We start from the raw sequence: 15,198 nt of genomic DNA on the forward strand, positions 1-15,198 counted from the left end.
TAATAACAAAGGGGATAGCAGGGCCTGCCTGCCTACTGCTGCCTCACTAACAGAAAATACAAACTTTCACACAATGTACCCAAGCAGGATGGCAGCTCCTGACCTAGATCCTCTGCAGGCTAACGCACAGCTATGGCAAGGCCAGGCCATTCCTTCCGCGCTCTGTCACCCAGACAGAGCTGACAGCTCGGGGCCACAGCAGATGGGGCACCCACCCCCTCCGGATGCTGGGGCGCTTCTCGGGGCAGTTGAGTCCGCCTGGGGTAGGTCTCCACAGCCTCCCCGGTACCCCCGGGGGCTGATACCCCTGCAGGGTGAAAGGCGGCCCGGGAAGCCCTGCTGTGCCTGGCCCCTGCTCTTTCCCGCACCCCGCGCCTGGCTCGGCCTGGCCCGGCGCACCCAGCCTGCGCACCCGGGCCGCCCTCTCCCCTCACAAAATGGGGCCAGGCGCTGTCGCCCGCAGCGTCAAACCCGCGCGCCCCCGGTCAGCAGCGCCTCTGTCAGCGCCGACGCCGCCGGCCGCCCTAGGCCCACGGCGCGCGGCCAGGCCCCGCAGCCCCGCGGCCTACGAGCCCCGCCGCGGGCCCGGCCCAAAGCGCTGGGCCGCGTCTCCCGCGGGAGGCGGAGGAAGCGCAGCGGAGCGAGCCTCACAGCTCCTTCTTCTTCCTCCTGCCCGTCCCCCTCTGCCTCTCCGCGCTGCTCCCTGCGGGGCCGCTCAGCTCCGCGTCGCGCCAGGCCAGGCCGTGCGGCGGCGCATGCCCCCGCCCCTCAGCGCTGGCTGCCGGGCCGAGCGGCGGCGGGGTCACGGCGGCGGCGGCCGGGTCAGAGGGTAAAGGTTGCTCCCCCAGCATCCTCCGTGCTGGATACTCAGCCATCTTGGATCCGCGGGACAAGAAAATTCATGCGGTGAGTCCGGCCCCGGCCGCCCCCTCCCCGGCCCCCGCCGCCGGCCCGGGCCCCGTCGTTGTCTCGGCCGCGGGCCGATGAGGGAGGGCCGGGCGGTGGCGCGGCCCGTGGCGGAGCCCTGCGGGTGCGGGGCCGTCCCGCCGGGTTTCCGTTTGCTTTTGTCTCCGAGGGGGAGCGGGGGGGACGCGCGGCGCCCGAGCCGGGAGCGCAGCCGCAGGCCCGACCCGGCCCGGCGCCCCCCGTCCTCCTCCGCGGCCGCGGGCGGCGGCGGCCGCCGGGCGCCGCTCCGGGGCCGGCTGAGGCCGAGGCCGCGGCCCAGCGGTGCCTGGGCCCCGCATCCTCCGCGGCCGCCACTGGCAGCTCGGCCCGCGGCCCGCTCGGCCCGCCCGGGACGGCTCCTTCCCGCCGCCGCCTCGCCGCCTGCCCCAGCCCGGCCCCGGGCCTAGCGGTGGCTGCTTCCCCGGCCCCCCCCTCCCGCCGAGCCTGTCTCCGCGCTGCGGCGGCCGTGCGCGGCCGCCTGGCCCCCGCCCGCCGCCTTCCCCCGGGCCCGGTGCTGGGGCAGCGAAACCTGCCACCCGCGGCCGGGGCTGCCGCCGGCCCCGCTCCCGGGCGCCGCCGGGCTGCGCGCTTTGCCGGGGTGGCCTTGCGGCCTGCGCCGCCGGCCCCCGGGAAGGCCGGGGGTGCAGAGAGGGAGTTGGACGGGGCACTGCTGGCTGGCTTTAGAAAAATATTTTTTTCGCCTGCGTCTTTTCGCTCTCCTCCTGGTGGCGGTTAAGGTGGTGTATAAATCGGTTCTGGTTTTCCCTCGGACGTGTTTGTAAAACAAACTTGAAACGGGCCGAGCCGCTTTCCCGAGCGCTGCCCCCGAGGAAGGAGCCGGCCTTCCCCTGCCCGCCGCGGCGGCCGTTTGAAGCTTCGGCTTGAACCTGGCCCCGGGGGGAGCGCGCAGGTACGGGCAGGGATGACAGTTCGGGGATGAGAGGGGGACACTGGAGCAGCGGGGAAGGGTGCAGGAGGCAGTGTTTACGCTGTAGTTAGTGTATGCGTGATCCTGGCGGAAACGAGGATTTGCTTACAGGTATTCTAGATTTAGCATTTCTCTTTTGGGTTGGGTTTTTTTGTGAAGTTACTTTGTTTTGGAGGTTTTGTAATATGAGAAAATGGAAACAATCTTGTGTTAGATGTGGATCAGCAGCTTCTGGTGCTGATCCACATCTAACACAAGCATGTTTTCATTTCTGCTGTAAGTCTGTTTTATCGGGGGAAAAACTTGTTTCCAACTTTGTGCTGTTTTATCCCCAGGGGAAGACAAGAACTTTTTGTGTCTCTTTCTTGTATATATGTGTGTGTGTGAGACTTGTGTGTGAAGGAGACATTCCTGTGTGCTTGCACGGCAGTAACATCTGGCGCTGGTGACTGGCTGCTAGTCTTAACGCTTCAGCTGGGGGAAGGGAGTTTGAGATGATCAAACCTGCTGTCACATCAGTTAAGTGGAAACCTTTGTGTTTCTGGAAACTTGGATGTGTTTCAGACTGTTAAGACTTGTATAGACCTGCAAGAGTGAAATAATTGTTTAAGTTTATATTGCAAAGGCATCTTTCTTTGGACCTGGAAGAATTGCTCTGAGTGTGTTGATGTACTTTGAGTTCTCTTATTGTGGCATGTTAATAGAACACAACTTACTAGATCCAGTGTTGTGATCTTGAAGACAATGTATGTGTCCAGTGCCTTTTTTTGGGGTGGGTTTTTTTTGTTTGTTTCCCCCAAATTTCACTGTTGTTTATGTTGAGAATTCAGCTGGCATGCTAAACTGCAAGGTGTCGAATGCTTCTGATTTTAGGAAGGGTTTTGAATACTTGCTATCATGAGCTGACTGACTTGACTTGCAAGTGTGTTTCCGTTTCACTTTCAGGAAGCTGTTGATAAAGCTAAGAGTGTAGTAGTAGATAAACCTTGTCTACAAGTCTCTTCTAGAAACTTTCATATTGGTGTCAAAATAGTCATTGCTATTGTAAACATTTGTGTGTCAGTTCTACCAACAAATGAAATCAAGAGCCCTTGGCTAAGAAATCAAAATAATAAAAATATCATGGAATGTATAAATTTGATTAGTATTCTCTTTAAGGTAATCTAACTTTAGAAAATTGGTATTCAGTGGGAAAAAGGGCAGTTAGCATGTCCTGAAGTTTCATGCTAAAAACTGGTCCCATAAGTGGCTGTTTGCACCTGAAGATCTTGGTCTGTCTGTACCTCAGTCCTTCTGCATGAAAGTTGTTTGGGCCTGCAGTGGAACAGTAGCTCTCAGGAAGTATTTCTGCTGTATTATCTATGCTTTCAAATGCATTTCTGTCTAGATAAGAGGTTAGGACTGAAATCAGAAACATTATTGCACTTTCAGCCTCTGCTGTGGCTTTAAAAAAAAATTTACTTATTTTTGTGTTGGTGTAATGGTCTGTCTGTTGTGTAGTAATTGCAAAGCTGTAACCTCATTATAGATTTAAAGCAGTCCTGTATTATTATAACTTTGTTTATTCAAAAATATCTTATGCTTCCTTGCTATTGACTCCAGAAGTTAATAGAACTTAAAGATACACTGCAGTTGGATTCAAATAGGGGTTTCTTGCACCTGGCTTTCTGACTTGATCTGGAAACTTGAGAAACGAATTGTTTGTTTTGTTATGAGGTAGTATAGAAAGTGCACCTAAGGTTCCAAGTACAGAATTTTGTTCTAAAGTAAGTAAATTCTTGGATTTAATGTTTTTTGTTGTGTCTTTCCTTAAAGCTATAATATGCATGAATACAGATTTTTTTAAAGGCATTTTAAAAATGGTGTTCTTAAAAATAATCATGAATTCTTGGCAAAATACTTGCTGCATTTGTGTGTGTTTCTAAATGTTAGCTTAGATAGAAAACTGTGCCAGATTATATGAAAGTACAGTGCCATAGTAAGTAAAAATATTTTTTTTGACACATTAAAATGATTGCTCACAAATGATACAATCTTTCTTATTTTTTAAAAATTATTGATATGGTGTATACATGAATTACAGTGCTTGTTGTCAAGAGCCAAGAAGTTCAAGTTAACCTAACTTTGCTGCATCTAGACTTTTGAGGTATAAGTAAATAAAAATTGTATATGAACATTCTTCTACAAAACAGATATCTGTGAATATTTTTACTTGAACGTTGTCCTGATGTCTCAGATGCACTGTATTGAGCAATTAAAAAAACCTGTTTAAGTTGTTTCCTGCAAAGACATGGCCTTTTTTTTCTCTTTTTTATTTTTTTTTCTCAAAGCACGTATGTTCTGTGCTTATGTGTGTGTTGCATTGGTCTCCTGACCCAGGTTCCTGTAAGAACTATGGACAACTGAAAGTTTGTGGGTAGTCTCATTGACTTAAAAGCACCTACTTGCATGTTGGTGGTTAACTTTGCCTGAGAGTTTTTGGGATGGATGCTGTATGTTGACAGCTAACTATGCTTTTATTGAGCATTATACCAGTGTAGGAAGAATTGTGTCAAATGAAATTATTGCACAGTTAGATGTTTAAAATTGTATGCAATTATTTTGTTTTTAGAGAAGGTGTGTGTTTGTACACCAAACGTGGTTTATGCTAGTCAGAAAGAGATTTCTACATAGGAATTTAAATCTTTTTGTGTTTGTATCAGCAAAAATAGTAATAAAAAAACCTCCTAAAATGTCCAGATGGCTTTGAATTTATTTTTTTATCTTTCATTTATAATACTCTGCTGAAATTGGAATATTTATATTGTGGTAGTGTGTACTACTGGCTCAGCTTTTGGTCTGGTTGTGTAAGAGGCCCCAAATCAAAGGTGTAAATGATCCTTGCTGAAAGAGGTTTCCGAGCCCCCCTCCAGTTTGTTTTGAGATCACATTGGTTATCAGTAGTGTTACAGAAAAGCCTGCATTATTTTTTCCCCTTGACTTGCTTGCTTTGCCATCTGACCACTCTCTGCATGCTAATATGCTTAATTTCACAACTCTTTACATTTCCTAGGAGGATTCCTTTCAGATTATGCTGGTAGGTTACAACTCGATTGTAATTGAGACTTTTCTCAGACATACTCTTCTCTTGTTGAATTGCACTGCAAGAGTTGTTGATCAGAAATTCATTAGTAAGTAAACTGTTGTTTCCTCCTGTTTTCCTTCTGATTTGGGATAATTTTTTGGGGGTATTTTTAAGTATCATCTTGTACGCCAAGTTGCTCAGGATACTTTTTGGCTGCAGTGAGTAGTCTAATGAACTTCTGAAGCATTTTCAAAGTTCTGCCTTTAGATTTTTTTATGCATTTGAGGTCCATGATGGTTGAATATAGTTGGCTGAGGTCAAGTTATTTGTAAAAAGGTATATTTTGTTTAAAATGAAAACTAATATGAAATGCTGATGGATTTGTGGGAAGTAAAATGGAAACTCCTACTTTGTATTACTCTTGCTGAGCAGACAGTAATCCAATGGGTTAAGCGTGAGTATAAGACTTGGAGCATGCTTTCTGTCTTTCTGAGTTACCTACTTAAGTGATGGGTGACTCTGGGTAAGTCATTTAACCAATTTATAGCCAAGTTCTAGTCTGTAATAAGAGGATCATGTTTTCCTGTGTTTTACTTGCATGGTTTGAGGCTTCTGGAACTTGATACCAGTAGCAGTTAACATGCATAGTTAGAGATGGCAGTGTTAAAACCACCAAAATGGTCCTATACCAAAATCAGGAGGTAGGAAGTTGTATTGTTTGTCCTTCCATGTTTTAGAATTCTATGTCCACAACAATTTCATTGCAATTTAAATGTGTACATTTGAAAACAATAGCAAGGAGTTTCCAGGCGCCAAAAAGAAGCAGTATGACTAACTACATTGAAATAACTGCTAGCTATTTTAAATTATAAACTGTTAATGTTTAGATTTGTAGGCAACTTCTTGGCAAATGAGTTTTTCTAAGGCTGCCTTCGTAACACAGACAATGATAATGTAATATATTATTTTTCTTGCCTAAGGACTGTAGGAAGATGGCTGTCCTAGTGCAAAATAAGTAACTAATGCTTGAGTCAGTGAACTGTGTACTAGTCATACAGTCTGTATGACTGCGTGAGTTTTTTCTTCAAGCTTCACTGGAATACTATTTTTCCCCTTCCAGCCTAATAATAAAACCTTGCATTGTCTGAGGTAGACTGACTATTCTTTGTAACTATTTTTAATGCGTTTTTTGTTCTAATTGTGAAAACTTGTTCTTGCAAAGGAAGTGTTGGTGGAGAATTATGATGGAAAAAAGGTCTGCCAACCTTCCTTCTGTTTCTCTACTGTGTAGGGGACTTCTTAGGTATATGCTTGAAATCTTTCATCATTCAGTAGTAACAATTAGTAAGAAAGTACTTGTTGCATATAAATATATTTTTTTAAAAAAAGTATAAAGCAGGAAAATAGCTGTGAAGTAGACTAAGTAGGTTAAAAAATGCATACAAGATAGTTTCTCTTCTTGAGAGTTTATACCATGCTTTGTGGTGTGGAGAAGTAGAAATCTGCAAGATTTTCAGAAATAAATCAGAGCTGTAGGCATTGTCAACTTTCGAAGGACTGAAGAGGTGATGAGTAATTCTGAATGTTGAAAGTACCTTGCAATATTGTATCCACCTGTAAAACAGTTTGCAGTAAAAAAACCCTTTCTATATGAGATATTTGATTAATTTGTTGCAATGTTGGTATTGTTACTGATACATAATTGTGTGGTGTGCCTTTTTCAACATGTCAAAAGTATCATCATAAATTAGAAGGGTACCTTATGTTGAAATCTGAAGTTGTTGGCTTTTTTACTGGATCCAGATGCACATTTCTATAAGTTGATTCTTCAAGATCAAATTAAGATCAGCATTATATATGAAAGTAAGTCAGTATCTCTCTTTATTTCATGGCAGAAGTTGGAAGTAAATTCAGGTTCCTATGCTGTTGTGATATGGAGTTAATTTATGGTTGTGTTTTAGGAAACTTTTTGGCATTTCAGGATGATACGTTTTGAGGCAAAATGTATTATTTGTTTTGTCCCTAATTTGTGGAATTTCAGTTATATTGGAACATGTATGCTATGGGATATCTATGATGACACAGGAAATACTCCGAATTTTGTGGAAGGGTAACAGAGATTTCCAGAAATTGGAGCTCTTCTGAGCTTCCCTTATCTCAGGTAGGTGTGTATTGTGACTACTAGCAGTATACAGTTGATGGCAAGTAGTATTTCCATAACAGTTTAATTAAGAATTTGCAAACTGTTGATATTAGCTGTGATCTTAATCTTTTACTTGTCTCCAAAGGATGCATACCTTTAGTTTAAATGACCTTTTTTGAAGCATCTGGCAGTTCCTTTAGGGTCCTCACTGTAGATTCAATTTCAGGCCTCCCTTTCTTAAATACACTACTAGACTGAATTCATTTTTATAGCAACACTTTTACAAGTCTTGAAAACTGGGATGACCAACTGTAGGTCTGATTGGCAATCAGGAATGACTTGCTGAGAGCAGGCGTCTTTAACTGTCCCTTCAGTGCAGCATGTGTGTATTCCAGTGTACAACTGCTGGACTTACCTATACCAGTGAATACCTGTGTTTGCGGAGTCAAGCGTTTAAAACAAAAATACTTAGAAGTGTATTTTAAAGCTTGGTAGACTAAGTGTAGTCCACAGGCCATGGTGTTAATGTACTTAGCAGGGAGCCTGAAGAGGAATGACATAGGCTGCAAATTAATAAGCTGCAGTAGTAAAATCTGCTGATAGTAGAACACACTTAATGGCCTGTATTATGTCTCTACCTGTAAGAAACAGGGGAAGCAACATTGATTAATCGTTGTTTTGAAGAGCAGTGTGATGCATGATGATGCAGTTAACTGTAATTTTTTAAAAAAATGGTAAAAATTAGAGGAACGGTGAAAATCGGATAGTGAGGGAAGAGCGGAGTTTAATCTAGGCAAATGCATGCTGGTTTCATTCTACAGTATCTAGTACTGCTTTAAAAAAAAAGCAAATACCTAGGAAGCTTTGATACAGTTTTTCTCAGGGAAGTGATTTATGAGATTGTTTGGTTTCTCTATCCCTTCCCCCAGTGAGTGTATATATGTCTATGTGTATATATAAAGATTTAAAATGTCGTGTGTATAGGTAACCCAACTTCTGAGTTAACTCAGAAGTTAAGCATTTAATTTATACTTATATTTATATATGGCAACTTAAATCAGGAAGAGAATTTAAGCCTCAAATTATGGTCCTACAAACCTTATAGAATTGTGTCTAGGTAAAGGAAGGATGTCCAAATTCGTACACCCTCTTGGAAAAGATATAGTCAGACCTGATCTAGTATGTATTCTTTAGGATGATGGCTGGTCAAGCAGCTTGTGGCCACATGCAGACTTCCAGAGTGTGCGCACCACTACTCTTTTCCCTGGCTCAGGGAGGAGAGAGAGAGCGGGAGTCATGAAGAGGTGTGGAAAAGAAGGAAGTTGAGGGTTATCATGGTGTGGTAGAAGTATTAAGAAACAAAAAACCAGATCTGTAAGAAACTGGTTTTTATTAGTTCTGCTCGTAGAATATGTCTGTATTTATGATTAGGAGTGTGTTTGTGTGTGTGTTTTCTTAATGAATGCAAATTAATTTTCTTAGTCTCAGTTGGTTCAGTATTTTTTGTGATTGGCAGAGGAGAATGCTAATCTGAATCGAATCTAATATTCTGCTCCAACTGAGCAATTGTTCTTTGTGCACATTGATGTAACTGTCCATGGCTCTGCAACAGCTTCCAGTGGAGTACTTATTTTTAGAAGCACATTACAAAATTAAGTGCATAGTCTTATGTAACACTTCTTGTATTGTTAGCACCTAGAGGCTTCCACCCCACTAGTATGAAGTGGAACATATCCTACATAATGTTTGATTGTATGTATTTACATCTGAAATATTTTCCCATCATTGTCTATGGCTAAACAGTAACTTTGCTTGTGTTTTAGGAATATCAGATATCTTGTTTGCACAGTTGGGTATGTTACTCCTCTGCATTTGCAGAGTTTTACAGTATTATTTTGGCGTATCTGAGCAAAACAACAGTTTGAAAGTACTGTAGAGTACAGCAGATATTTTTTTATCTAATTTGAAGAAGCCTGGTGGATTCCTGCTCACAGTTACTTGCACTTTCTCAGAGACTTATCAAATAATTTGGCTCTGCACGGTAACTGTGAGAGTTCTGAAGGTCTGTGGATGTTGCACGTGTGAAAAGATGTTAATCGCGTTAGTACACCATTGAGGGCAAACTTTAAATATGCTTGAAGACAAAGCTAATTTATTTGTTTTCAGTATTTTAAGTGACGTGATCAAATTATACTATTCTCTTACCTGTTATACACCTCTTGCTGTAGTCTTAGCAATGTTTTGATCTCTTCAATGTGAGTTTGTGCTTTTCGAATTCAGGCTGCAAATAACATGTTACATTAATAGAATTATTATTAGTATTATTAATAGAATTGTGTCTTGCTGATAGGATGACATCTGTACAGAACAAACTTGTCATGTAAATAATTTAATAGGCAGAAATTGGATTTACCGAGAACTATAGCTTTATTACAGAGTAACTTAATTCTCATTTTTTCACTGCTTCTTGAAGTAGGTGCTATATTTTTGTTGGAAGCACAGCTGAAATTTCAGAGTAGAGGACTAAAAGTTGAGAGCCTCAAAATCTGAGGTCAAACCAGAGACATCCATTGTTTGTTCTGTTACAAATTTTCTATGCTGTTTCTCTAGCATTGTTTTCTGACAACCCAAGTGCTTTGCTTTACAAGGTCCTTCTCTTTCTCTGAGGAATCTTGTAGCTAGTGAAGAGTGAATTCAAAGGCATCTGAGGTTTGAAGAAATAGATATTTGTAAAACTAAGCAAACAGGTAATCTCTTCACTAGGTCACAGCTTTAGGAATAAATGAGACTTTGTAGATGCTTTTAATGATTGTTTTATCTGAACAATTCAGACTATTCAGTTTCCTAGCAGTGTCTAGGTCAGGTATCCAGAACTTTCTGGGTAGCCAGTGGAAGTTCTGTCAGCTCTCGGACCTTCTTGTCAACCATGAAAGTCATCCTGAGAGACTGAAAAATTTGTGAAGCTTGTTTTTTATGATACTAGAAGGCCTTCCTTCAGTATGAGGGTTTACCCTTGGCAAAGCATGAGTTACCTTTGTGCTTCCTGAGGCAAGCAGCATATATAGGTATTCAGATAGGTAGGTATGTACCATTTCTACACGGATAGGTTTTGTTTCTAGGTTGGACTTGGGTTGTTCAGTGGGAGAGTGGGTAGGTGACTGCCTGCTGTCAAGCCTGCCATCCTGTGCCTTCTCCCTTCGGTTTTGGATCTTAAGAAACCCTCTTGATCCAGCTTATGTACTGGGGAGGGGAAGCCAGCAAGCACTGCACCACCCTTCTTGAAGACCTCTGGGTACCATCCCCTTATTCTGGTGACGGGAAACAATCCCTCCTGTTCTTGGGGAGCTGCTGGGTATGCTTGTGAGGGGAAGGAGCGGGATGTCCAACACAAAATTTTTGTTACTCAGCTTTGCCTTGTGAATAGCAGTGTTTTGTGTTTTTTCTCAGTTCTGGGCCCTCCAAAGAGCCCTGGGACACAGCTGGAGCACTGGGGGTCTGGGGAAAGATAGGAAAGAACATGCCAAGCGCTGTGTTCTTTGCATAGAAAGGCCAGGACTGTGCCCTAGCCACGGTGGAGCAGGCACACACTTTCCGTAGGTGGGGCAAGGAGCTGGAGGGTGAGGATGGGGGAAGCATCCCAGAGAGGAGGAGCCTGTGCAGGCCAAGCCATGTTCTGTGCCTGGTGTGTCAGCCTGGGCCTGGCCTACCAGTTAATACTGCATTTGTAGAGAAGTGCCATGTCTTTGTAGTAAATATGTTCCTCTGTTCTGTTTGGTATTGTTTCCTCTTTTTTTTTTTTCTGGAGTAGTAATCCAGGAAGCCAAATACAAGAATAACACCTTGGTTGTGTATTTCAGCATTTATATGCCCAGTCTTTTTTTTAAGAGTGTATCCCAGAGTTTCCTCACCATGGCTGTCTGTTGTTTGTCTGTCCACTAGTAAGAGAAGACTGCTAATATCAAGGAGGCCCTGGTGGTTGTTGGCATTTTATCACTGAGTCTTGGCCTGGTTTTAGCCAGGGCTGTGTCGGGAAACTTGGTATTACGAGGTTCATGGGAGGTTGTTAGGAGAGGGGCGTTTTTGGAAAATAATTTCCTATTTATCTTTGTGTAAAGAATCACTACCTGCTTTTTACTTTAAATGCTTAATTGTCCTGCTAATATAACTTAATTTTGCGAACGTAGTGTGTTTAACCTGCACTTGTATAACTTGCTATTTATGAGAAGTTTTAGGTATTTAGGTATTTGTGGAAGATGGTGTAACCCCCCCTTTCCTCTTTAATTATGTGAAACTTTGAAATTTTATGTCAGGTTTATTCAATGTCTGTCTTCTTGACTTGCAACTTATGGAATGAAGGGATAGTCTTTTCATTGACTCGTACAGGGTCGGAATGAGCTCACATCCCTCTAATGTTGCCCTTGCCATGGCATGCTATAAAAATGTCTGGGTATGTTTTGATCCTTTGAGGTATGGATGTTCTGGTTTTGAACATGTTTTCTGTGAAAACTCTTAGTCACTAATAATTGTAGTGACACTTTAAAATATCTGTTACTGTTTTTACTGGAAAAGAAGAAAGCATCTAAAACCGCAAGAGAATGACAGATTTCACTTAAGACGGTAAGCTTCTGCAATTGTCATGCATGAAGAGCATTTAAAATAATCCAGTTGTCAGTGTCAAACTCTAATACTGAAACAGGGGGAAAAAAAAAGTGAAAATGGTCTTGCCCTCATGCTTTGTAGTGTCAGACCCAGAAGACTTATCAAGTTTTGCCTTAGTTGAAAGAAAATTCCCTTTGGTGGTGTGTTTCTTCTCTCTTGAGTGCAGCTGCCATGGTTCTGCCCACATTATCCTTTTTTCTTTTGATTTTCTATTTTTTTTCCTCTCTCCTCTGAAGAACCACTCAGTATTTTTCTCTTGGAGGTAACAGTCCAGCAGTGTCAGGATAAGAGTGCTTCTTGGAATAAGATGAACAGCTGCTGATAGAGTAGGTTTGGACTGGGTTCCACAGCAAGGTTGTGTCATTCACTGGAAACCTTACCAGGTCCTGCTCCTGTCAGCAGTCTGACCTCTGTGAATGCTGTCAAACTGGCAAAATAAAATAGGCAAAAAAATCAGAATTACAAATGGCTAGAGTACTAATGGAAAAATGTCTCTTGAGTAAGAGTGAGACTTCTAGTGATACCTTGTAATTACACATCTGTTATGAGGAGGTGATCTAAATTCAGGGTTGATATATGAAGTGAGAGTGATAAAAATCTATGCAGCACTGCTGTGGTAGTCATATTCCTCACATATTCATTTTGTAATAATTTCCTTACATTTTCTTGTAATATCAAATATGCTTTGAAATTTTGACTATTAAAAGTTCAATTTTTTCCCCCCACTTAGTAGCCTAACTCAGACTTTCTCTGTGTAAAACTAGGGAGGAGCAGCTAAGTTCCATCAAGTGATGAAGGCATTCCCAGTGTTAGTATAGGCACATAATGCTGTGAAATTAATTTTTATCTGAAAATGTAGCTTTAGATAAATACAGAATGCTTTAGCTAGCCTTATTTTATCTCCTGTGCTCCCAGAATGCCTCCTTTTTCTACTTCTATGCATTCTTACGGCTTGGGGGGTTTTTTATCCCTGTACTTTTCTTACTTTTTTTTTTTTTTTTTTCCATCTATTCTTTCCACTGTTTTTTTGCTTCCCCATCGATTTAAGATTGAAAAGCGAAGTTTTGGATTAATCAGCAGGAAGAACAGTCAGGTAGTCTTTCTATTGCTATGTCATTAGCTTGTCTCATTTTCAGTTCATAAACTGAGAGGGATGTAGGTCACCGTTTATATGAGCATTTGAAGTTTTGTTACAAACAAACCCCTCCCTCAGTCACTACATAACCCCCTGCTTCAATAACTGTTAAAAATGCAAACTCAAGGAAATCAGAATTTAAGAAATGCTTGAATGAAGGTTTTCCTTCCTGTCTTAAGTCGGGTTTCATCTGCATATCACTGTTACATAGGTTTTTGATCAAATGGTGTTTTTCCCAGGGGACTCTGGTCTCATTTGTTAGACAGGATGCATGGTGTTTGCTCACTGAGGTTTTTCTTTTTTAATCCATTGTTCAGATCATGCTATGTAAAATTGTAAGTAAATTCCGCATTAATGTTGTCTCCCCAATTTCTTCATTACAATGTTATGGAAGTGCTGTATAATATGGTTTTCAAGAAATTATGTATTTATATTGCCTCACTGAGGTGACAGCCATGCATTACAAATAGAGAAATTGAGGCATTGCCTTAATATTTCATAACAGAAATATCTTTCATTTAATTTGCAGCTGTGAATGGTTAATGCTTCTGCATAGACTCTTGAAATATTTCAAGCAGAAGGCACTTGTGAAAATCTGTGTGGCTCCCCCCATCATTAAAAAAAAAAAAAAAAAAAAAAGACAAACCGTGAGACAGGCATAAAGTTAGTTTTGTGACATTTAAACATTAGCTAGACATACTGCTTTCTTTCTATAGTCTCTGCATCATTAATTAGAAGAGGATAGAGGTAGATCTTGACAGTGGTCCCTGTTCCATTGACTGCACACCAAAAGAATGAGGAAATCCAGAAATGGTGGATCCTGGTCTGAAGCTCTGTATGCTGTAGTGGGACTCTTTGGGACTGTCCGCTTTCCCATCAGCATCTTACATGTCTGTCTCTTTCTCTCTGCAGTTTCTCTTTCTGTTCCTGTTGTGAAGTCTTAATTCCTCTTCTGGTTTCCTCCTCCCCTGTGTCCTAGCTATTCTCCTGATGGCACCCAACTGATTTTCAAGAGAATTAAAGTATTTCTCAGTCCTGGGATGAAGAGTCCTTAACTACTCTGCAGCTGGGCTTACATCCACACTGTCACACAGAGGTCTCATGCAAGAAGGTGAAATGTGTTATGGAAAGGCTGAGAGAAATTGTGGAATACTGTAGGATCTCAGTGTAGCATGTGAGTGTTGCAGAGCCTTACAACCGAAGCAGACTTGAGCATGTATTCCTTGTGATGGTACACAGTGCCTTCCTAAGATAAGGACATGCCCTGCTTGTGAGTGTTGCACAGCTTTCAATACTAGAGCATTCCAACAGATGAGATATTTTAAAATGTTTTCAGCAGGAGGAGGGTATTTTCTTGTTCAAAAACATCCAGAAATTATTAAACTATCTTAGCTACTTTAAAAAAAAAATAAAATTAATCAGTTTGGCCTGAAAGTTCATTGAGGGAGGTATTTGGGCATAAAAGGTTTGTGTATTCTGTAATTTGGCCAAGTGAATGAATATGGGGTCTTAAAAGCAATGACAAAAATTATCCAACACAGTATTACTGCCTATGCTGTCTGGAACAATATAAGTTGCTCTTAAAAGTAAAAATGAATCTGTATGTTTTCATAGCTTTTTCCTTCTTCCCAAATAACACATTTGAAGGTAATTTTAAACAAGACCCAGATTAAAGTGCATTTCAAGTGCATGCAGTTTATTGTGCAGCTCTCTGAATATAGAGTATAAGAAGAGCTGTAGAAAATTTCTGGAAAACGGTTAGTCTAGAAGTGATGGTTAAACCTGAAATTACAGGATTGTTTTCATAATTCCTAGCTTCAAAGCACGATACGGTTTTCAAAGTGAGTTACCTGCCCAAGATTTCTTTTGAAAATGGCAGTTTGGGATTTATTAATGGAATTAAATGCTTAGAAAAGGTATTTTTGCACACTCTTTTTTTTTTTTTTTTTTTTTTTCTCTGACAAGAAGGTTCACTTGAGGGAAGTTGTATCAATGGGAAGATTACTTATTTATTTAGGAAAATGGAGTGGAAAGCAGAGCTTAGCTGTAACTTCATAGTTATGGAATGACTACCGTTGCTACATTAAAAAAAAGTTTGTATTGTAAATGAAGATGCTTTAGTTGTAAGGGTTTGAGAGCGTTGTGTAGTAAGGAAAAAGGGTGAAGCAATTAAAGAGCAAGTTTTTGCTACAAGAAGAGTGGATGTTCTTGAGTGGGGTGAAGGTTTTAATTGTATTTGGTGTGTTCACCTATGTTAGAAATATCTTGAAAATAATAAAGGTGTCTATTCAAGTAGTATATGAGTTGTTTTCTCCTCTTCTTTG

At 41.8% G+C, this 15,198-nt stretch overlaps 1 protein-coding gene across 6 annotated transcripts in view; it reads left to right on the forward strand.

Moving 5' to 3' along the window:
* The first annotated feature begins 667 nt into the window (after nt 1–667).
* Nucleotides 668–15,198, forward strand: part of CNOT2 (CCR4-NOT transcription complex subunit 2) — a 91,246-nt gene continuing 76,715 nt past the window's right edge. For 4 of the 6 annotated variants that reach the window (XM_040593946.1, XM_040593945.1, XM_040593950.1 and 1 more), the window contains exon 1: nt 830–906. The gene's annotated coding sequence lies outside the window, so the exon portion shown is untranslated. Of the gene's footprint in view, nt 907–1,575; nt 1,856–15,198 lie in introns of those variants that run through there. The other 2 variants (XM_040593953.1, XM_040593949.1) reach the window with 2 other exon arrangements.

Source organism: Falco naumanni, chromosome 5, assembly GCF_017639655.2.
Source record: "Falco naumanni isolate bFalNau1 chromosome 5, bFalNau1.pat, whole genome shotgun sequence".
Taxonomy (NCBI): domain Eukaryota; kingdom Metazoa; phylum Chordata; class Aves; order Falconiformes; family Falconidae; genus Falco; species Falco naumanni.